This window comes from Monodelphis domestica, chromosome 6 (genome assembly GCF_027887165.1).
Source record: "Monodelphis domestica isolate mMonDom1 chromosome 6, mMonDom1.pri, whole genome shotgun sequence".
In the NCBI taxonomy this organism is placed as follows: domain Eukaryota; kingdom Metazoa; phylum Chordata; class Mammalia; order Didelphimorphia; family Didelphidae; genus Monodelphis; species Monodelphis domestica.
This window is the reverse complement of record NC_077232.1, coordinates 213,075,094-213,098,500: the sequence shown is the minus strand read 5'-3', so window position 1 is coordinate 213,098,500 and position 23,407 is coordinate 213,075,094.

Below are 23,407 nucleotides of genomic sequence, written 5' to 3'. Positions count from 1 at the left end.
GGCATCTTGGCATAGCTGCAGCTATTGTCTGGGTTTGGCAGTGAGCATCCTTGATACAGTAACTGGGAGAAGCTTAGTGTCATAGGTCAGGTGAGGCATCTTCTCTGAGCTCTCTTGGAGATTAAGCTGATTCCTTTTTCCTTTACCTTCCTAAACACTATCCTCTTAGGGAGCCCCCTAATCTGAAGAGACTTCGTGGCAGAGGTCTTTGAACTCCCCCTGGTGCAGGCCAGGCCGGAGAAATCCTATACCATTTCCCCTCTCTCTTCTTCTTAATTCCTTCCCTCTGTATTAATTAAACCATCATAAAATTTCCAAACTGTCTTGAGTATTTTATTTAGGATTTGAATTAATCCTTGGTGACCAATTAAATTTATATTCAGTCTCAACCCTAAAATTTACCCTTACAGTTTCCACAGGGTTATGTCCTAAACCCCTTCTTCTTTCTCTCCTCTCTCTTTTGTGACATCTTCAAATCCTATTTCTTCACTATAAGGATAAGTATAAGATTTAATATGGTCTGTGGATCATCTTATGAGAGTACAATGTTAAATAGCAAACAAGAAATAAATTAAAACAGAGATTTCCTTTAAATCTTTGAATTACAAGGCACTAAAATATCAGGATTTAACCCTTGTAGCAAAATCCCCAGATTTTAGTCTCTCTCTTAAAAGTAACCAATTAACTATAAAACACATGATCATATATATGTGTAAGCACATATATATGAGGAAGGAAGGTTATTGCTATGCCAGCAGAATATAGAAAGAATGATAATTAAAATTTAGGAAACAGGGGGCAGCTGGGTGGCTCAGCGGATTGAGAGCCAGGCCTAGAGATGGGAGGTCCTAGGTTCAAATCTGGCCTCAGACACTGCCCAGTTGTGTGACTCTGGGCAAGTCACTTAACCCCCATTGCCTAGCCTTTACCACTCTTCTGCCTTGGAGCCAATACACAGTATTGACTCCAAGATGGAAGGTAAGGGTTTTAAAATTTTTTTTTTTTTAATTTAGGAAACAGGATCAATCAGGAAAGACTAAATGAATCATAAATATTTGTTCTTTTTCTGGAATCATGGATCCATCCTTCTGAATACTCCTACACAGAGGCTTGCTGTGTTCCTTGGGCATGTTTCCAAGATGAGATGGATAAGCTCCCAAGATTGATAAGACCTCATGACTACTACCCACATTTTGTGATTCTTATAGGCACAAATAAAACTCCTAGAATGAGCCTAGAATTAGGGGCACACCTAAGAGCAGAAGATAGAAGCTGCCAAGAAATAATGTTGATTCTTTATAAGAAAAAAAGTTCCCCACAATTAACTCTCCTAAAGTAGGTAGGGCTGGCTTTAAAAGTAAGTGTATTTCCTCTCTCTGGTTGTCTTCAAGCTAAGGCTGGGTGATCATTTGTCAAGTATATCATAGCCAAGATTACAATTGGGTATGAAACTGGATAAGAGGGTTTCTGAGGTATCTCCCCACTCTGAAATTCTCTCTATGATACCATTACCACTCATTATATCTGATTCATATCCATGTTTTCCCCATAAATTCTCCTTAGAAGAGCAGCTCAGAATATTGTAATTCTTTTTTTTTTTATTTTTAAACCCTTACCTTCTGTCTTGGAGTCAATACTGTGTATTGGCTCCAAGGCAGAAGAGTGGTAAGGGCTAGGCAATGGGGGTCAAGTGACTTGCCCAGGGTCACAACAGTTGGGAAGTGTCTGAGGCCAGATTTGAACCTAGGACCTCCCGTCTCTAGGCCTGGCTCTCAATCCACTGAGCGACTCAGCTGCCCCCAGAATGTTGTAATTCTTGATTCTTCTTTAGGCATCTCAGATATACATAAATACCTGTGTGCTACAGGAACATCCTTTTTGAATCTTACCCTATCTCTGAAGTGAAGACTTGGGTTCAAATCAGACCTCTTAATATTCATTGCTGTACAGTCTTGGGCAAGTGACTTAACCTCCATGGGCCCCAGTTTCCTTATTTGGCAAACTAAAGTTTAGGTTGTCTGGACATGTGTCCTCCTGCTCTATATGTACAATCATATAAGTTATTGCTGATAAGACACTACTACTGTGCTTTTACCCAGTAAGTATTTTCATTTTTTCTCCTTATGTTATTTGTAATTTTAATTATTTTGCAATTATGTTGTTAGTAGATAAGTCAAAGTCATATGAAATTACCAGGACAATATTGTTGAACCAGAACTAGGCTTTGGAAAGAGGAAGCAATTCATAATCATTGAAAGCCTTGTAAAATTTCCCAATTATAATCTCCTTTATTTTTAACTTCTCAAGTCTGGGCTTAGCTCATGGTCCAAGTATAGCACCTGTCCAAAATACATATGTTGTCAACTCATACTTCAGGTTACCCATTGAGTTTAATGCTATCTTCTGAGCAAAGCACTTTTGTTTGTGCACTCTTCTTTTTCTTTTTTTTTTCTTTTAAGATTGATACAGCAGAGATAATATTAGATTAGTAAATAAGGAACCTGAATTAGAATACTGACTGCCTAGTCCAAGTTATAACTTTACCTCTCTGATCCTCAGTTTCCTAACCTGTAAAATGCGGGAGTAGAACACTAAAGTCCCTTTCCAACTCTAAACAAACACAAGTACCCTTAGAAACAAGTGTGTGTAGGAAATAATTTGTACTCACACTGCCAAGAGTGGATGAGAGGATTACAGATTGCATTTCAAGGATTTGTTGAAATAACATCATGTAGAAAGAGGATGGAATTCTTCTGTCAACAGGGAATAGGGCTATAACCTCCAGCCAAGAAAAGCAGATTAGCAGTTGGGGAGAGGGTTCTTCTCTCTTTTGAACTTGAAGAGAGAGGAACACTTTGATGAGCTCAACCTATTATGATCCCTCATCTATCTGAAGAAAATCAGATTAGCCATCCATTCCTCAGTAGTGTGTAGAAATTTCTACCCTGTGGGGAACAGAAGAGACTATACACCCAAGAAGATTTTCAATTGACCTCTTCAATAACTGTACATCCCTCTATATCAGGAAAATCCAACATCCTGACTCCACAATCTCACCAGGGACTCAGGTCTTAGACCTGAGCCCTCAACCTCTGAGGGGAATTTAGGTTTAAATAGTAATTAGAGATTCCTAATTTTCCCTTTACCCTAAACCTTACCATTCCTAAATAATCCAAAGAATAAACAGACCTTGTTATTTAGAAGGGACTGAATATCTTATTTATCTAATGTGCTAAGAGGATTGGGATAATGTCTATCAAGGGAAGAAGCCAGAAACCAGAGACTGAAGGGGATTTCCTCCTTACCTCTTAGCTCTGGACCTTGAACAAATCTCTTACATTCCCTTATGCAGCTCTACCTAAGAGAGGAAGTAGTGCTTCTTTTATCTGTCCCCTCTCTCTCTTAGACCTTTCAAACTTTAGTTCCTGACTTCCTGCTAGTACACAAGGCAATTTTGTCTCTGCATGTTTCTAAATCAGAATTCTAGGGTAAAGATTTTGAGTCTGAAGAATTAGATTCACAGACTGAGAGATAAAAGTATGGCAAAAAGAGATACTTATAAGTTTTGTGTCTATAATCTTCCATCAGAAACTGAACACAAAAGTACAACATGCCAAATCTTTTAAGAGCCAGGACTGTGTTTGAAAAATTATCTGGGAATAAAATAGAAACAGAGAAATGGAAGGAAAGAAGGAGATAAAGATAGAGCAGTAGAGGAAGTGGATAAGGGGACAGGAGATAAGAGGATAGAATTTTTTAATGATTAATCATCAGGATTAGTATGCCCAGTATTGGGCACCTTGTCATAAGAGAAGAGCAATAGAATGATTAAAAGAAAGGAGAGTTTGCCAGCATACAAGTTCCCACAAAACAAGACTGACATGATGTAATGTTTTTACCACCACACCTACCATCTAACATAGTATAGGACACAAATTAGGTTTTTAATAAATATTTGTTAGTTAGATGAATTATTAGTATCGCTGGTGTAATACAAACAGGGAGAACACAGGAACAAAGCTAGTAAATCGTAGCTCTCCTGCCCACCAAGAAGATAAAGGGAAAGATCTCTTCCTTACTCCTCCGGAAGAGATAGAGCTTATGGATATGTGACCTAGTTCCTGCTTTATCATGTACTCATAAAAAAGAGGGAAGAAGAAAAATAAAAAGTAGCCTTAGAAGACTTGTAAGTTTAATTGCTACTTCTTATTGTGGTTGTTTGTTATTATTTTAATCAAGTCCAATTCAAAATTAGGGTCTAGGCTTACTCAGATCTGTTCTATTGAGAAACACACAATATATTTTCCTCTGCATGTCAAGCTCTGCCATATCTGAACATCAGTGAGTATGCCACCCAATCTTTAACCTAAGCCCCAATACCATCACTTATGCAGAAGATGATTTAGTTTTGAACTAAGAAGATTTTGTCCTGTTAATAAGCAGAAACCTTCTCAATGTGGTTAGTATAATGAATTAGCATCCCCCATTTAAGATTTAGATGTGAAATAATGAATGATAGATCCTTAAATCATTCTCCCCACCCCAACTTAACATCCCAAAAAGTTTTAATAATTATATTGTCAACAGCCAACCTCTAAAGGTATACTCATTTCAAGAAAGTCCTGGATCTGTAAAAGTAGTAAATGTTTAAAATTTAATTCTACTCTGCTGCATTCATAGTTCAAATATTGTTCAAATATTGTATTTTTGCATTTCTAATATTTTAGAATAGAGAATGCTTTTGCAGTTTTTTTTCATTTACAAATGTTCTTTATAATCTTTTTACCTCAAAGCAGAATACTACTTTATGAAAGCTCCACTTGCCAATTAAAAGCTTAATGAAATGTTTTCAAAAAATCTCTGATGTTACCTTGACAACAAGCAACAGTTTTTGCAGTGACAGCAAAGCAATGTCAAAGTAAATCAAGAAATACCAGGTAGATTGAGACTAGAGATGCTCCTAATTGAAAGTCTAAAAATAAAACTCAATAATGAAATTAGCATGGCAGAGCTTAAACTCACTATTATCTTACATTATTATCTTATTATATTGTAGGAATTTGTGTTTTATTGTATATTATTACAACAGACAGAATTGTTTAACCAACCTATAGCTTTCACTGAAAACTCCTGTCTCAAAGCAAATAAATTAGGAAGAATTTATTATGAATCAATGGAGCAACAATCCCTCTAGTTCATTCTACATGTAATTACACTTACTTTAAAAGTGCCAAAGAAAGGATTTAAATTTATCACTGCTCATTAAACCTGTAAAAGCTCGTGTTAATTAGATGTCAACCTTTCTAACTCACTTACATGCTTGCTAACAATAAGGGCCGTAAGATTTAAAAGCAGCTGACAAGAAGACAAAAAGAATATTTATGTCTTTCTTAGATGCATAATCTGAGATAAGATCATGTATAAAATTGAGTTTTTTCTGTAGTAGACAATTGTCATATAGTAAGAAAAGGAGTAAACTTTTGAAATACTCCTGTAAAAATTAGATTTGTTTTAAGTGAAAGTTAGCAATTTAAAACTATAGGGAATGTAGCAGAAGCAGTTCAGGTCATGATACATATTAATAAGTGAAGACCTGGGATGAAAAAAACAAACATTTGTCAGCATTTCAATGAATAGTGGTCACTGACAAGAGCAAAGCAATCAGGGAATCTGAAATATTGATTGTTGATTTGGAATTGTGTCTTTGACCTTACATCCTCAGAATAACCCCAAAACATCCATTCTCATGAGTCATAGCACTCATTAGCATAGAATTGCTTTTACACTTGGGAAACATGCAAAGTTTATACAAATGAGTCCAGTTATGCATTTTAAATTTCCAAAGAGAAAGAAAAGAGGAGATATTGAAGAGCTAGGTTTTTAACATGGAGGGCAAATTGGACCATAATCCAAAAAATAGAAACATTGACTTTACCAAGAATGACCTTACATGTTAAGATCAGTAGTTCTAAATTGTGAATGTGCTTCTAGATAGAATAGCTCTGCTAAAATAGAAATGATAGGAAACTTGGGAACAGATGAGTTTATGATGGTTATAGAAAACGAAATTGTACATAGTCTCATGGATGATGCATTTCCAAAGATTCTAAGAAAGGATTTGATTATCAGTTGCCTACTATTTTGGAAGAAGTGATACCTAGAGAGTATGAGAGTTCTCAAAGATGAATTTTTTAAAACAAAGAAAAAAAAACAAATTCTTTAAATGAAGAGAAAATAGGAATGGACTATAGAGAACAATGTGGAAGTATAAGGAGATCACTGACTAAAATCACCTTCCTATGTACACCCTCACACCTAGCAGACTGGCCAATATGACAGTAAAGGAAAATAATAAATGTTGGAGGGGATGTGGCAAAATTGGGACACTAATGCATTGCTGGTGGAGTTGTAAATTGATCCAACCATTATGGAAGACAATTTGGAATTATGCCCAAAGCACTTTAAAAGAATGCATGCCCTTTGATCCAACAATACCACCATTAGGTTTGTACTCCAAAGAGATAATAGAAAAGGGTTGTACAAAATATTCATAGCCATGCTCTTTATGTTGGCAAATAATTGGAAAATGAAGGGGATCCCTCCTTTGGAAAATGACTGAACAAATTGTGGTATATGATGGTGATGGAATAATTTTGTGCTATAAGGAATAATGAACTGCTTGATTTCTATATGAACTGGAAAGACCTTCATGAACTGATGTGGAGTGAAATGAACAAAACTAGGAGAACATTGTACACTGAAAATGAATGATCAAATGTAATCAACTTTGATACTAACAGCAATGCAATAATCTTGGATAATCCCAGGGGATTTATGAGAAAGAATGCTATCCCCATTGAGAAAAAGAACTATGCATGAATGCAGAAGGAAAACCTATGACTTATCACTTGTTTATATGGGTATATGATTAGGGGTTTTGATTTTAAAAGATTATTCTATTACAGAAATGAATAATATGGAAAGAGGTATCAAGTAATAGCACACATATACACAGTGGAATTGCTTGTCAGCTCTCGGAGGGTAGAGGGAAGATGGGAAAAAGAGAAAATGAATCATGGGATCATGGAAAAATATTTTAAAAATAAATTTAAAAATAAATCATCTTGGTAAAACGTGTAGTAAATTGAACAAAAGATGAAAAATATTTCATTAAAGACAAAAACAAAAGCATATAACAGTCCTATGAAGATATACCTTATGTGCCAAAATCCAGAATAAGTTCAAACTAGTAACAGTCAAATAAAAGTGGTGCTGCTGTTTTAATTTTTGCTTATCTATACTTCTTTTGGAAGTTAGCATCAAAGAAGGGATAAGATCATTCCTCAGATTTGATGGGGTAATGGTAAGATAACATATGAAGTTAAGAAAGCCCCCCACCCAAAAAAAAAAGGCTGGGAGATGGCATTCCTAAATCCTTATTTGTTATATTTGAAAGATCTTAGAGAAAAGAGAAAAGTGTATAGGGAGGGCAAAGTGCATGAATTTTCAAAGACAGGAATGAGTGTACAATGTGTAACTTATAAAATAATGACTGATTTCTGTTCCTAATCATATTCTAGAATGATTTTATCGAGAAAAAGTCATACAAAATGAAACCTTGCAATCTACCAGTTGCTATGGGTAAAACATTTATACTAGGAGTTCTTTGAGAATGAAGAATCTCTTTGCTTTCTATACTAAGTACTTAGTACCATGCCTGGAACATTGTAGATATTTAATAAAAGCTTTAATAAAAGCAAATCATTTGACCTCTATGGGCATCAGTTTCCTAATCTTTAAAACTGACTACATCAGTGGTGTCAAAATCAAGTAAAAATGGTGTTCACTAATTTACTACACATTGACTTAGGCTTAAAATGTAATATTGTCTATCTTTAATTGAGATTTTATTTATTTTATTAAATATTTTTACATTTACATTTTAATATGGTTTGGGTAAATGCTTGGGAGTTTTGCTAGCCATGTATTTGACAACTTTGGACTAATCAATTCCAGAAATCACTTCTAGCTCTAAATATATGATGTTATTATCCAATTTGTCAGGGTACAAAGAACAATAGAAGAGATGAATAGACTGAATATAACATACTTAGGTTTCAACAAAGCCTTTGAAATATTTATATGAAGATATTTGAGATAGATGATAATATATTTGTATCGATTTAGAACTAATTGAATGAATGAACCCAAAGAGTGATCATTAATCAGTCCATGCTAATGTAAAAGGATTTCTCGGGTAGAGTGTCCTAATAATCATCCCTTAATCCTCTGAGATTAATTTTATCAATGACTTAAATGAAAGAATAAATGGCATTCCTATCAAATTTGAAAAAGACATGAAGCTAGGGAAATTAAATAATGCACTGGATGATAGAACTGATATTCAAAATGGTCTTGATACTGGCAAAAATGATAGACAAAACTGAATGAGATGGACTTTAATAAGGATAAATGAAATGATCTACATTTGGTTCCAAAAATCAGTTTTGTAAATATAATTGGCAGAAGATATGGTTAGCCAAAAATTATTTGGGGAATTTTAGTAAAAGTCAAGGTCAATGTTAGTCAACAACATGCTATAATAACCAAACTAAAATAAACAGTCCATTATGTTGCCTTAAGAAATATGGTACTTGGATGAACTAATATAATAAAAATGAGAATCCTACCAAATTAATTTACTTATTTAGTGCCATACCTATCAAACTACCAAAAATTATTTTATAAAATTAGAAAAAAATAATAACAAAATTTATGTGGAAGAATAAAAGATCAAGGATATCAAGGGAAATATTTTTTAAAATGTGAAGGATGGTGGCCTAGCAGTACCAGATCTTAAATTGTACTATCAACAGTGATCAACAAAACAATCTGGTACTAGCTAAGAGATAGAAGGGTGGATCAATGGAACAGACTAGGGCAAAATGACGTCAGCAATCTACTGTTTGATAAACCCAAAGATCCCAGCTTTGGAGAGAATAACTCACTATTTGACAAAAACTGCTGAGAAAATTTGAAAAGAGTATGGCAATAATTAGGTTTAGATCAATATCTCACAATCTATATCAAGATAAGTTCAAAAGGGGTATACAATTTAAACATAAAGATTGCTTTTATAAGTAAATTAGGCAAACATGGAATAGTACAAGTGTTAGATCTATGGAGAAGGGAAGAATTTAACACCCAGCAAGAAATAGATAACAATACAAGATGTACAATGAATAATTTTGGTTATATTAAATTAAAAAAAAATTTGTACAAAAAAATCCAATGTGACCAAAATTAGAATGAAAGAAATAAACTGGGGGAAAATTTATAAAAAATTTCTCTAGCAAAGGCTTAATTTCTCAAATATACAAAGAACTAAGTCAAATTTATAAGAAATCATGTCACTCCCAAACTGACAAATGGTCAAGGGATATGAATAGGTAGTTTTCAGATGAAGAAATCAAAACTATCATAATGTTATAAAAAATATTCTAAATCCCACCTGATTAAAGAAATGAAAATCCAAAAAACTCTGAATTACCATCTTATACCTAGCAGAAAGGAAAATATGATAGTAAAGGAAAATAATAAATGTTGGAGGGGATGTGGTAAAACTGGGGCAACTAATGAATTACTGGTAGAGTTGTGAATTGATTCAAACATTCTGGAAGACAATTTGGAATTATCACAAAGGGTATTTTTAAAAGGGCATCTTTAAAAGAATTCATGACCTTTGATCCAGCAAAACCACTACCAGGTTTATATCCCAAAGAGATTTTAAAAATGGGAAAGGATCTGCTTGTACAAAAATATTTATAACTGTAATTTTTGCAGTGGCAAAAAATTGGAAAATGAGATGTTTGATTGAGGAAAGGCTGAGCAAATTGTGTGTGTGTGTATATATATTTATATACACACACATACAATTATTAAGAGGAATAAGACATGCTCCTTATAAAAAGTGGGATTTTATATCAGACTTGAAGGAATCCAGGGAGGCCAGGAGATGCACAGTGAGAGAGCCCATGCATAGACACAGCCAGTGAAAACACATGGAGTTGAGAGACAATGCTAGATAAGAGCAAGAGGCTAGTCTCATTGGATTGAAAAATATGTAGTAGTGGAGGGATGATTTAAGGGTAAGGAGGCTGGAAAAGGAGAACAGGGCCAGGTAATGAAATTTTAAAAGTGAAATAGGGAATTTTACATTTGATTCTGGAAGTAATAGGGAGACACTGAAATTTATTGATTAAGGAAGGGAAGATTAGTTTTGCAAATGTATAAACAGAGGCTGTACTGAGCTGTCTTAATCACTTCTCAAGTGATTTGGTAAAATGGATTCTTGTTCAGGTAACAATTGTATTATATGATTTCTAATGTCACTTCCAGCCCTTAGATTCTTTGTTTCTGCGAAAATAGACTAACAGCAAGCAATTTTCTATACAAGTTGATTTACTTCAGTCATATAGACATATCCAGCCTCTACCACCAAAAGAATTTTAGTAATTAAACCAGGTTTTACAAATACTGAGAAGAGATCAGGTCCTTAATGTGGTGAATCTGGAGACTACATCTAGTCTTTCATGTAATGGGGTTCCATTTAACATATGAAAGCAATAATGTTCTAAAATTCTCTTGGTATAAAAATTAAGTATTTTAAAACAACTAGAACTCACAACTCTATCATCAGTACAATTAATCAAATGTTGGTGGAGCAATACATACATTCTAGAAAACAATCTAGAACAATCTATACCCTTAGAACCATAAAATTATACATGCCGTTTTTTATCCATCAATACTATTACTCAATCTTATGTCAAGGAGAGCAAAGAAAAAGGAAAAGATGCCCCCCCCCAAAAAAGGAAATTGAAGGCACACTCATCATTTGGGGAATGTCTAAATAAGTTGTGGCAAATGATTGTGATGGAGTACTTTTGTGATATAAGAAATGATGAGAGGTGGTTTCAGAAAAACCTGGGGAAACCTGAAGTGTTGCAAAACTAAATGCAACTGGGAGATCATGGTGCCCATTAGCATCAATGTTGTAATGATGATTAGCTATAAAAGACTGATTATTCTGATCAATACAATAATCCAAGATAATTTCAAAGGAACACAATGAAAATTGCTATGTACCTCCAGAAAGAGAACCAATGGACTCAATGCAAATTCAAGCATATTTTTCTTACTTTAATTTTTGAAGTATGTCTACAATGAAAATATATTTTGCATGATTTCTCATGTAAAACTGATATAATAATTTTAATCTCTTCAGTAAGAGAGAAATGGGAGAGAGGGAACTCAATTTAAAAATGAAATAATGTTAAATATACACAATTTTTAAAAGAAATCATATATTTTTCACATTAAATACAAGGAAAGTAAAATCCTACTTATGTGATCTATTCTCATATATATAGTGAATAACTGAGCTAGGGTTCAAATCTAGTTCTTCTGAAACTAGACCCATTGTTTTTTCTACTATAGAACATGAGTTTTTCAATTATGTTAGATTTCCTTGTCTCTTGCTTAGTCTCTGAGCTCTTGATACTTTCTCAATAACCCTCTGAACCGTATTATCCTACCATTTATGCTCTTCTTGGGCAACATTTGGACGTATATTCAATTATTTGGGAATTATAGACATCCAGCCTACCCTTGCCTGTATTTTCTTAAAATAATTAAATAAAGTTATAGGGTGAAAAAAATGAGAAATGTTACTTTATGTAATTTTTTTTCAAGTCTTTAACCTTCTATCTATCTAGAAATTAAGGCGGATAAAAATTAACTACAGACTTTTAATATCTTTCTCAACTCTAAATCCATAATTGATGTGGTGATGTGATGATCTAGAGAACATAGGGTCAATCCCTGGCACTTATATGTACTTTTGTGACCTTGGGCAAACTACTTACTTTCTCTAGGTCTCAATTATCAATCAGTAAGATGAAGATATTGGTCTCATGGGGACATGGGATCCATTGTCTCAAATGATGAGACAGGCTCCATTGCCTTTTCTAATGTACATCTATGATCTCAATCCTTAATCTTTGATATTTACACAACAATGAAACAAATTAAATGGATAGGAAAGTACATGCAAAGAGGTAAATTCAAGTGGATAGAAGTTAGAAACAAACTGGAAACTAAAAATCATTGAGAAGAAAATTGTATAGTTTTTAGCAGCTCAGAAGAATCCATGACAGCTATTCACTTTCAGTATTTCTAAGGGAACACATGAATAAAACAACTGGTGTAATTAGAATAATCAACTAGTCAAACAGGAGAACAGAATGATTTACTATTTATTCATTCCTTTTGTGGAGCAGACTGCAATGAGATAGGCCAGTGATAATGCCAAGGATCTTGATATGAGCATAATGAAACTTATTAGCCTTGTAAATAAAAGTGTAGGTGGAAGAGCAATAATTGTGCTTCTTGGGAGAATCTCATATACTTTAGCATCTTGAAGCAAGCTTCTCAAAAAAAAAAGTAGTCCTTGAAAGATTATATAATGTGTACATTTATCTTTTTAAGGTAAACTAAAGAAAAAAAATCTAGAAAAAAAACAAAAAAAAATAGAAATGTTTGTTCTGAATACATTGATTATTCTTAGAAAGTAGGCAAAAAAATAATAATTTCAGTTGCATTTTCAGAAAATCTTTTTGCATCTCTGGAAGGCAGACTAAGAGACTGCTGTGAGACCTTTGGCAATGAGTCTAAAAACAAGGGCAAAACCAAACATTTTAATCACCACTGAAAGAATGATCAAACATTAAGCCACTCAGCAAACATCTATTGAGTATCTACTATATGTCTGGACTTGAGCTTGGCACTGGGAATGCAATGATAAAGAAAAGAACATTTAATCTCAAAGAGCTTTTATTCTACTAGAAAAGAGAAAGATAGCTCTTTAAACACTTCTCTTCATTTCATTACTTCTACAATCTTCTATTCTTGCCCTCCCCTTTCTCCTTTGTCCCAACATTTCCCCATTCCTCATTCTCCCTCTTACACATCTTTTTCCATTGCGCCTTCTTCCTCATCTCACTCAGACTTTAAAGTCATTTGGGTTTTGAAACACCAGATATGTCACTTTTGTTTAAAGATGATAAAATTATTTTGGTATAGATGTGGGCTCCTCAATCTGACACAAATCAGAAGAACAGAAACTCTGGCCCTAGTTTCTCTTTGAGAGCTGAGACAATACATAACCCTACTGTATTCTTTTGGACTGGTGGCATCTACTCTGTCTACTTATCTTCTTGTAGTTTCAATCATTGAACCAAATTCCTCCCCCTTTTAAGTAATGTCCAAACATTCATGATGAGAAGACTAGAGTTGAAAAGGAAATTTGATGAACAGAATACTCCAGGGAAACATAAAAAGGTAAAACTAAAAGAGGAACCATACGTGGTTCAATAAAGGTAAACTGTTTACATTCCTATATGGGGAAATGGTACTAAGAAATTTATCATTGGTAGGGCAGTTAGAAGGAGTCTTCATAGACAGAAGGCATGGGTTTGAGGGAATTAATTTGGAATGATCTCCAAAAAATGAAAGGGTGAAAAAGAGTTAAAGGGGGAAGGGAGAGGTAGAATGAGGAACTTTTTTTCACATAAAAGAGGTAGAGAAGGAATAATTTTTATATTGGAAAGGAAAATGGGGGGTTTCAGGTGATGCTTAAACCTCTCTAATTGGAAATGGTTCAAAGATGGAAGAATATTTATACACTCTAAGTGATATATAGAAATGTAATATCTTTAAAAGGGAAATATAAGAAGAGGATAAAAGGAAGGGTAAATTTAGAGAGGAAATGGTTAGAAGTAGAATATTCTTTTTTTGAAGAAAGATAGGGGGAAAGCATGGAAAAAAGCACACAATAAAACTTTGGAGTTGAAGAGGATCAGTCCACCCCTAAAATAGATCAGGTACCAGATGAGAGGTTAGAAACCAGAATCCAACAATAATTTTTTACAAGAGATAGTTGAAACAGAAGGACACAGAGAGTTGTAAAATAAAGGACTGAAAAAAAAAAGAATCTAATATGCTTCAGCTGAAGTTTAAAAAAGGTGTGGCCAGCAATAATGGTTTCAGACAAAGTGAAATTAAAAATAGATGTAATTAGGAGAGGTAATCAAAGAAACTCTGTTATTCTAAAAGGTCCCATACACACTGAAAATAATCTTTCTTCCTTTTTTATTGAATTTTATGTTTTTCAATTATATGTAGAAATAATTTTTGACAAGTAGGTTCTATTTTGTAATCCATATTTTATCCTTTCCTCCTTCCACTTCTTGAGGTTATAAGTTATATCAGTATTTTTATGCAATGCTATTTCCATGTTGCACATATCATAACTAAAGACACTCAGTACATATATAATTTTAAAAAACTCATGAAGGAAATAAAGTGAAAGATGTCATGTTTTGATATATAATCAGATTCTAACAGTTCCTTCTTTAGCTATGGATGGCATTTTTTCTCTTAAATCCCTTTGTATTATCTTGTTTTGCTGAAAATAGTTTAGTCCTTAACAGTTGAGTACCATGTAATATTTCTTGCTATGTATACTGTTCTTCTGGTTCTACTCCAGTTTGTAACAGTTTCTAGAAATCTTTCCAGGTTTTTCTGAATGCATCCATTTCAACATTTCTCATGATACAATATTTTATATTACAACCAGATACCACAGCTTTTTCAGTCATTCCTCAGTTTCCAGTTCTTTGCCACTATAAAAAAAAAATAGTTGCTAGAAATATTTTTTGTGTACACAAATCAGGCCCCTTTCTCTGATTTTTTTTTTTAGATAGAGTCCCAGAAGTATTGCTCAGTCAAGAGTATATACATAGGGAGCTGCTGGGTTGCTCAGTGGATTGAGAGTCAGGCCTAGAGATGGGAGGTCCTGGGTTCAAATCTGGACTCAGATACTTCCCAGCTATGTAACCCTGGGCAAGTCACTTAGCCCAATACATGGTATTGATTCTAAGATGGAAGGTAAAGGTTTAAAAAAAAGAGTATATGCATAACTAAGGGCCTTCTGAGAATGGTTATATCAATTCACATCACTAGCAGGATATTCCCCCAGTTTTCCTACATTCCTTCCAATAGTTATCATTTTTCTTTCTAGTCATATTAGCCACTTTTATAGGTGTAAAGTGGTATCTTAGAGTTGCTTTGATGTGCATTTCTCTAATCAATAATTATTTGAATCATTTCCCTTTCTGAGAATTAGCTGTCCATATTCTTTGGCCATTTATCAATTGGGGAATGCTTTTTAATTCTTTTATTTTGGCTAAATTATCTATATATTTGATAAATGATACCTTCATCAGAGACACTGGCTATATATTTCCCCCTAATTTGTTGTCTTCCTTCTAATCTTGATTACATTTTTTAATTAAATGCTATCAATGTTATCCATTTTATTTTCATGATATTCTCAATATTTTGTTTGGTAATCAGTTCTTCCTTTATCAATGAATCTGACAGGTTAACATTTTCATTTTCCCCTAATTTGTTTATGGAGTCAAGCTTTATTTTTAGATTAAGTTTTTTATTTTGACTTTGGTCTAGTGTATGGTATGAGATGTGTATGCCTATTTCATGCCATGTTGTTTTCTGATTTTCTCAGCAGTTTATCAAATACTAAGTTCCTCTCCCAACAGCTTGGATCTTTGGGTTTATCAAATACTAAGCCACTATAAGCCTTAAATATTCTGTGTTGATTTCCTAACCTACTCCATTAATCTACTACTCTGTTTCTTAGTCATTACCACATTGTTTTGATGATCACTGCTTTATAGGATAGTTTGAGATCTAATACAGCTAGCCCTCTTTTGTTCATTTTTTTATTAACTCCCTAGATATCCTTGATCTTTTGTTCTTCTGAATTAATTTTCCTATTATTTTTATTTTGCTAGGAAACAATTTGTCTGTAATCAATGAATAAGTGAATTAATTTAGACAGAATTGTCATTTTTATTGTATTGGTCCAGCCTATCCCTGAGCAATTAATATTTCCCAGTTATTTAGGTCTGACTTGATTTGTGTGAAAACAGTTTTGTAATTGTATTCATATAGTTGCTAGATTTAATTTGCTAAATATATTCCACTTAATACTTTCATACATTTATTTTAAATGGAATTTTCTTTTCCATCTCTTGCTATTGAACTTTGTTGATGGTAAATAGAAATGCTGGTGATTTATGTGGGTTAATTTTGTATCCTACAGTTTTGCTAAAGTGGTAATTATTTCTACTACTTTTTTTGGTTTATTTCTTGGGTTTCTCTATGTATGCCATCATATCATGTGCAAAAAGTAATAGATTTGTTTATTTGTTGCTTGTTCTAATTCCTTCAATTTCTTTATCTGCATATATTGGTATGACTAACAAATCCAGTATAATATTAAATAGTACTGGTGATAATACACATCTTTGTTTCCCCCTTGATCTTATTAGGAAAGATTCTGGTTTATCTTGCTGATGATTTTAGATAGATGCCCTTTATCAGTTTAAAGAAAGTTACTTTGATTCCAAAATTTTCATAAAGAATGGGTGTTATATTTTGTCAAAGGCTTTGTCAGCATCTATAGAGATAATATGGTTTTGTTGAGTCTGTTATTAATATGTTCAGTTATGCAGAAAGTTTTCTACCTTCTAATTTTCCTTCTAGTTTTCCTAATATTTAAACATCCCTGTATTCCTAGTATGAAACCCATCTGGTCATGGTGTATGATATATCACTATAATTTCTTTATTAAAATTTTACTTAGTATTTTGCATAAGTATTCATTAGGGAGATTAGTTTTATAATTTTCTTCATTTTGGTTCTTCTTGATTTAGGTATCAACACCATATTTGTGTCATAAAAGGAATTTGGAAGAATACCTTGCTCACCTATTTTTCCAAATTGCTTGTGTAGTATTGTAGTTAATTGATATATATTTGGAGGTTTTGGGCAAGCTGAATGTCCCTCATTCTCCATCTAAGCTCCCAGTATTCCATTTCAAAAATGTTATGCCAAGTTACTCTGATAAAGGCCTCATTTCTAAAATATATACTGAGTATAGAACTGAGTCAAATTTATAAAAATAAGAGCTATTTCCCAATTGCTAAATGGTCAAAGGATATAAATAGGCAGTTTTCAGAAGTCAAAGCTATGTCACTCATATGAAATGATCTATATCACTTTTGACTAGAGAAAGTCAACTTAAAACAGCTCTTAAGTAACACATCAGAAATGACAAATTCTAGAGAGGATGAGAGAAAAATTGATACACTAATGAATTATTTGTGCAGTAGTTAACTGGTTCAACCATTCAAGAGGACAATCAGAAACTATGTCCAAAAGGCCATAAAACTACTATACTCTGAATTAGTACTATAACTACCAGGTTTATATCCTTAAAAGATCAAAGAAAAGGAAAAAGACAAGATCTAGAGATACAAAATTATTTATAACAGTTTTTCCTGTTATGGTAAAGAAGTGAACACTGAGAAGATGTTTATCAATGGGAGAATGGCTGAAAAAAGTTATGACATAATTTTGTGATGGGGTATTATTATGCTTTAAGAAATTATGAGAAGGTTAGTTTCATAAAAACCTGGAAAAATCTGTATAAATTTATACAAAGTGAAATGAGAACACCCAGGAGATCATTGTACATAATAACAAAAAAGACTTACGATAAAAAAAAAATTCTGCCTACCTCCAGAGAGAACTGAAGAATTCTGAGTGTAAATTGAAGTATAATTTTCTCATTTTCTTTATTTTTCTTGTTTTTTTTAAAAAAATATGGTTACTATGGAAATAAGTTTTTCATGATTTCATATGTATAGTTCTTATCACATTGTTTCACTTCTCAGGAGTTGGGAGAGACTGTGGAAAAGAGGGGGAGGATTTGGAACTTAAAATTTAAAAAGAAAATAATTTTTTTTAAATAATTATAATGTAAAATTGTAAAAAAAAAAAAACTACCTACTGAATATACCAAAGGAGATGCATTCAGTCTTTTGTTTATCACAAAACATAACCACATTCTATACTAGCTATAGCATGTCTTGAAGAAAGTTTCATGCAGTTGTTACCTTTAATGCTAGCTGTACTAAAGCTGAGTCTGAAGAATTTATGCCATTAGCCAATAAGCAGAGTTGGTAGAGGGGTGTTTGAGGCAGAGAGAAGAAAGAAAAGAAAGAAGACAGGCAGGCAAATTGGAAGGAATGAAGGCAAGTAGGAAGGAGAGGAGGGAAGAAGGGAGAGAAGGAGGAAGGAAAGAAGGAAGGAAGGAAGGAAGGAAGGAAGGAAAGAAGGAAGGAAGGAAGGAAGGAAGGAAGGAAGGAAGGAAGGAAGGAAGGAAATAAGGAAGGAAGGAAGGAAGGAAGGAAGGAAGGAAATAAGGAAGGAAGGAAGGAAGGAAGGAAGGAAGGAAGGAAGGAAGGAAATAAGGAAGGAAGGAAGGAAGGAAGGAAGGAAGGAAGGAAGGAAGGAAGGAAGGAAGGAAGGAAGGAAGGAAGGAAGGAAGGAAGGAAGGAAGGAAGGAAAGAAAAATTTTAATATTTTGTAGTATAAAAAGTTGTCAAAGATAGTTGCTCAATAAATCAATGTTTATTAGATATAGAAATAATGGTCATCCCCAAACTGCCCTAAAGATGGAAGACTCTAGGATATTTTTTTGAGAACTGACATGGGGAATTATTTAAATTAAACAAAATAATTTGCTGAGGGATGGAAAAGTATAGTGGGGGAGGGAGGCAAGCATGGCATGAAACAGAGAAACTAAAGATCCAGTTGCACTGGGAGGAGACTTCTACAGGGGTGCATACTACATGGAAGATTATAAGGCTAGACATGGGGATAACTTTCCCCTTGGGCACAAAATGAATTTCCCCTAAATACAAATGCATTTGGATAAAGTACTTTGCTGACATACTAACTAAGATCTCTCTACTTAACTTATCTCAGACTCTCTCTGAGAGCAGGAACACTATCAATGCTTTATATATATAAATATGTATATGCATAGACATATGTGTTTGTACTAAGGAATTCTAATTCAATAAATGTTTTAGTCACTCCATTAAAAAACTTAGTGATAATAGAGATAACATTAGGAATAATTACATGTAAAATACAGGGTGAATTATTTCCAAATGTAATGGAGACTTAAAAAAAAATAACTGTCTCTTGTTGACCATAATTTGTAAGTAAGCCATGGGAACAGTAGCATCTCCAGACCAGTGGTGTCAAGTGAAAACAGAAAATAGATGTCTCCTTGTCACCAAGAAATCTACCATTATCTTTGTTGTATTGAACTTTTATTTATTTCGTTAAACATTTTCCAACTACATTTTATTCTGTTTTTGTCCTCTCTTGAGAGTTTTGATTCCCTGGCTATAAGTTGCAATCAAATTTGACAAATTTGACCTAGAGCAATAGCATGACCCCTGTAGTGTTCATTCAAAGGAACAAATCTGGTGGATAAGTAGCCAACATCTCTAGCATTCACTAACAGGAGAAACAGAGTGGAGAGAGTACTGGGGTCAGGAAGACTTGAATTAAATCTGGTCTCAGACACTTACTTTGTGTAAGATTAAAATTAATATCAATAACTCCAAGTATTATATTTTATAAGATTTATTAGTAATCCCTTGAAGTAGGAGAAATTAAAAAATAGAAATGCAAAACTTAAATATGACCATGTAAGTAAGCTTTACTGCCAAGCTCTCTCCCCAGCCTCCACAGCCAAGTTCCAGGAAGAAGAGAGGGAGGAGTTACACCCACATCTTTATCTTCAAAGTGTAAACACAGAAGGTGAGAATGAAAATGGGAAGCTGGGAAAGAGAGTTCTGGGGAGAAAATTCTAATTACACACTATAGGACCCTAGGTGAGTCACCTAACACTGCCTCAGTTTCCTCATTTGTAAAATGAGCTGGAGAAGAAAATAGCAAACCACTCCAATATCTTTACCAAGAAAACCAAAAATGTGGTCAATGAATCACAAATGAGTGAAACACCTGCTTAACAACAATAGCAACAAAGCAAGTCATCTAGCTAAATTAGCAAGAGTGCAGGAGGAGGCAGTACAAAAAGGTCAAATGACCACTACTAGACCTCTAACCATACCTCCTGGCTGTCAGCTCAGCCTGCTTGACACCATTGTCCTGAGGGGGGATTCTTCTAGAGACAGACTTGTTAACTCCATCTCCTAGGCAGCCAAAGCTACTGAAGATCCAGGAGAATACATCTAGCTACCAAAATCTTTTTCACTATCAAGTAGTTTAATATCAGAAATAGACATACATATACATAAATACACACATATATAGCATATACACTTGTGTATACATATATACATTATTACCATTTATAAAAGTAAATGGCATTAGAGATGAGACCATTGGTTTTACCAGTATAACCTAAGAACCAATGTATCTTTCTGTGTAGCTTCTGAAACATCCTATGAATATTGCCTCTTGCCATCCTTTTCTGCTTGTACACCCAGAGTTTAGCATAAGTCTTTGTGCGTCTTAGACATTTAATGCTTTTTTGTCCATTTCATTCATTCATTCTTATGTAGGAACTATGTTCATAACCCAATGGTCATAATACATTTGCAAATGTTATGGATTCCTCCAAGAACACTGTGTTCAGTACATGTATCCTCCCCTAGCCACCATTTTCAGATGTGTGTATATATGTGTATATCCTTTGAAATGTGAAATTTGATGGGTTGTTGAATTGATGTCAGAAACTAATGTAAATGACTTTAAGCTTTTTGAAATGCAAATCTTTAAGATGCCAAACGATAACTTTTAAATGATTAAAGTTTACTGAAATGTTCTCCTAGGACAATAGCTAAGCAAAGACAATAGGTTAGATTACCCATTTTTAGTATTCCATTTTATTTTATCAGACATGAAAAGCAATTTTTCCCAACTCCAATGGTAGGCTCTATGTTCTTGATCTTTACAATTATACATTTAAAAATATCAAAATCAATTGCAGAGTCAGGAACTGAATAACAGGAATTAATGATGGGTGATACCCTCTGGCTACTTCATTTGAATGGGTCAGACTTTGCAGTGAGTCTATATGAATCAGGTGATAATAGTATAATCAAAGCATTCAACACCATTAAGATAGAATACAAAAAAGAGAGTACCTGAAGAATAGATCAACACATTCTTTACATAAGTATTTTAGGAAAAATGTCTTTGCTTCTTAAAAATCTAAATAAAGATCTGGAATTAATATCTCTGCCTTTTGTCTCATTAATCTGTAGTACTTTCTTCATTTTCTGAATTCAATTTAGCAGAAACAAATTATTCTACAATTTAATTTAAGTTGCAAAGTTCTGGTCCATCTTATGTACCAAACATTTCTTCTGCCATCTGTCAGAGTTTTGTTAATAACTAGATTCCTTCTTAACACAGTTCTCTACCACTAACTCTAGTCATCATCCCTCAATTTATATCAGTGCATACCCCTTCTCATCTTTTCCATCTCTTTCTTTATTTGGCACATAGCTCTATATTAGCAATATGGTAGATGCTGACATGTTTTATCATTAGAGACACAACATGGTATATCAGGAAAAACCTTGAACTTAAAATTAGAAGATGTATGTTTCAGTATGGCCTCAGATCCTTAGAAATTGGGAACAAATAAATCTCTTCATCTTCCTAAGGCTTGTTTTTCTCATTTATTAAATAGTAATAAAAGTACCTAAAAGCTATTGGTAAGCAAATCATTCTTAAAAGTGCCATATTAATGAAAGATGCTATTTCTCCTGTTTTTGTATTTTTTTTTCATTAAAATATCATGATAATACAAAACGTTTTCCTAGTGAATTGTTGAAAAATAATGGTGGTTGATCTTTTTTGATCTCTGAACAACATATTGTGCTGGCCTCAAATGATCCAAATACTTGCATCTATACAATAGTAAATGTGCATTTTTGGAGGAAGAAAATATTATCTTCTACTTCTGATCACAAGTCTTAATAATTATATTTTTGAGCTCAGTAAGTTAAGAGATAGGAAAAATAAATATTTGATATTACTATTTTATTGATGTTATTTTCTCATATTTCAGTGTTGATCTTTTCTTACTGTATTTTTATACTCAAAGCATTCAGAATACTCTTGACATTTGGCTATTTCTCTTTTATGCTTTATTTTCACATAGGCTATTTCATTGGCTACTGGGTCATTCCTTATTTTGGCATTTAAGGTGTTCCACAGTATTATTCCAAACATGATTTATAGCCAAATTTCACATTATTGCTTTTCATGTACTCAATTTCATTCACCTGAAAAAGCAGTCTATAGTCTAGGCTCTGAGGTTTTACAAAATATCGTTTTCTGTGTCTGGAACACCTTTTCTCCTTCCTTTTTTCCAGTCATTTTCCATGTGATGAAATCCTGTGAATCCAAAGAATGATTAAATGAATGAAGGAATGAAGTAATGAAAAGAAATCCATTAAGTACTTAGCATATGCTACCAAGTACTATACTGAGTCCTGGAGATACAAATACAAAAGTGAGATATAACTTTTTCTCAAAGAGAGAATGTATTCTAATGGTAGACAACATACACAGGAGTGAGGTGTCCAGAGAATGTGTATTCAGGTCTGGAATGTCATGGGTCTCATCTGTTCCATATTCCCATAGTGAAATTATCAAACCCTAAACTCTCCCCTGATTTAACATTCCTACATCTCAAACTGCCTACTGAAAAAATCCATGAGAACATTTTGCCAAAAACTAAAATAGAATATATTTAAGCTTAACTCATCTTCTTTGCCCTTAAACATTTCCCCCTGGCTACATCCCTATCTCTATTGATAGAACTATCATTCTGTCAGTTGCCATAACCAGTAGTTGTCTTTAATTATTCTTTCTCTCTCCCCTCTTATAATCACTTAGTTTCCAAATATTGTCCTATCTGTCTGCATTCTCATACATATATAACTTTCTTTTAACTCATACTCTCAAGTAATATTTATAGGGAAAATTTGTGGAATTGAAGAACAGGGAATACTGAAGGTTTTATAACAGGGAATGGAGGAGTTGAAGGGAGAGAGGAATATGGTTGCTGTCAAGGTAAAAGGAGAGAGGTGCCCCCTGCTGAGGGGCTATTTTTGAAAAACAGGGTTCCTGAGAAATGGGCCACTTATGATAATAGCCTGAGGGGACATTTTCTCTATTGGATTGATGTGGAAGATACCAAGAGCAGGTATGCATGGACCTTCTTGAGGGACAAGCCTCCCCCCAGACTTAGTCTCCAAGCAGGGGTCCAATAAGGACCGTTTATGGTTGAATGACTGTCCTGAGATTCAGCTTCCTCTATGCCCCCTGAAATGATAGTCCTCTTATCTGACTGTGGTTA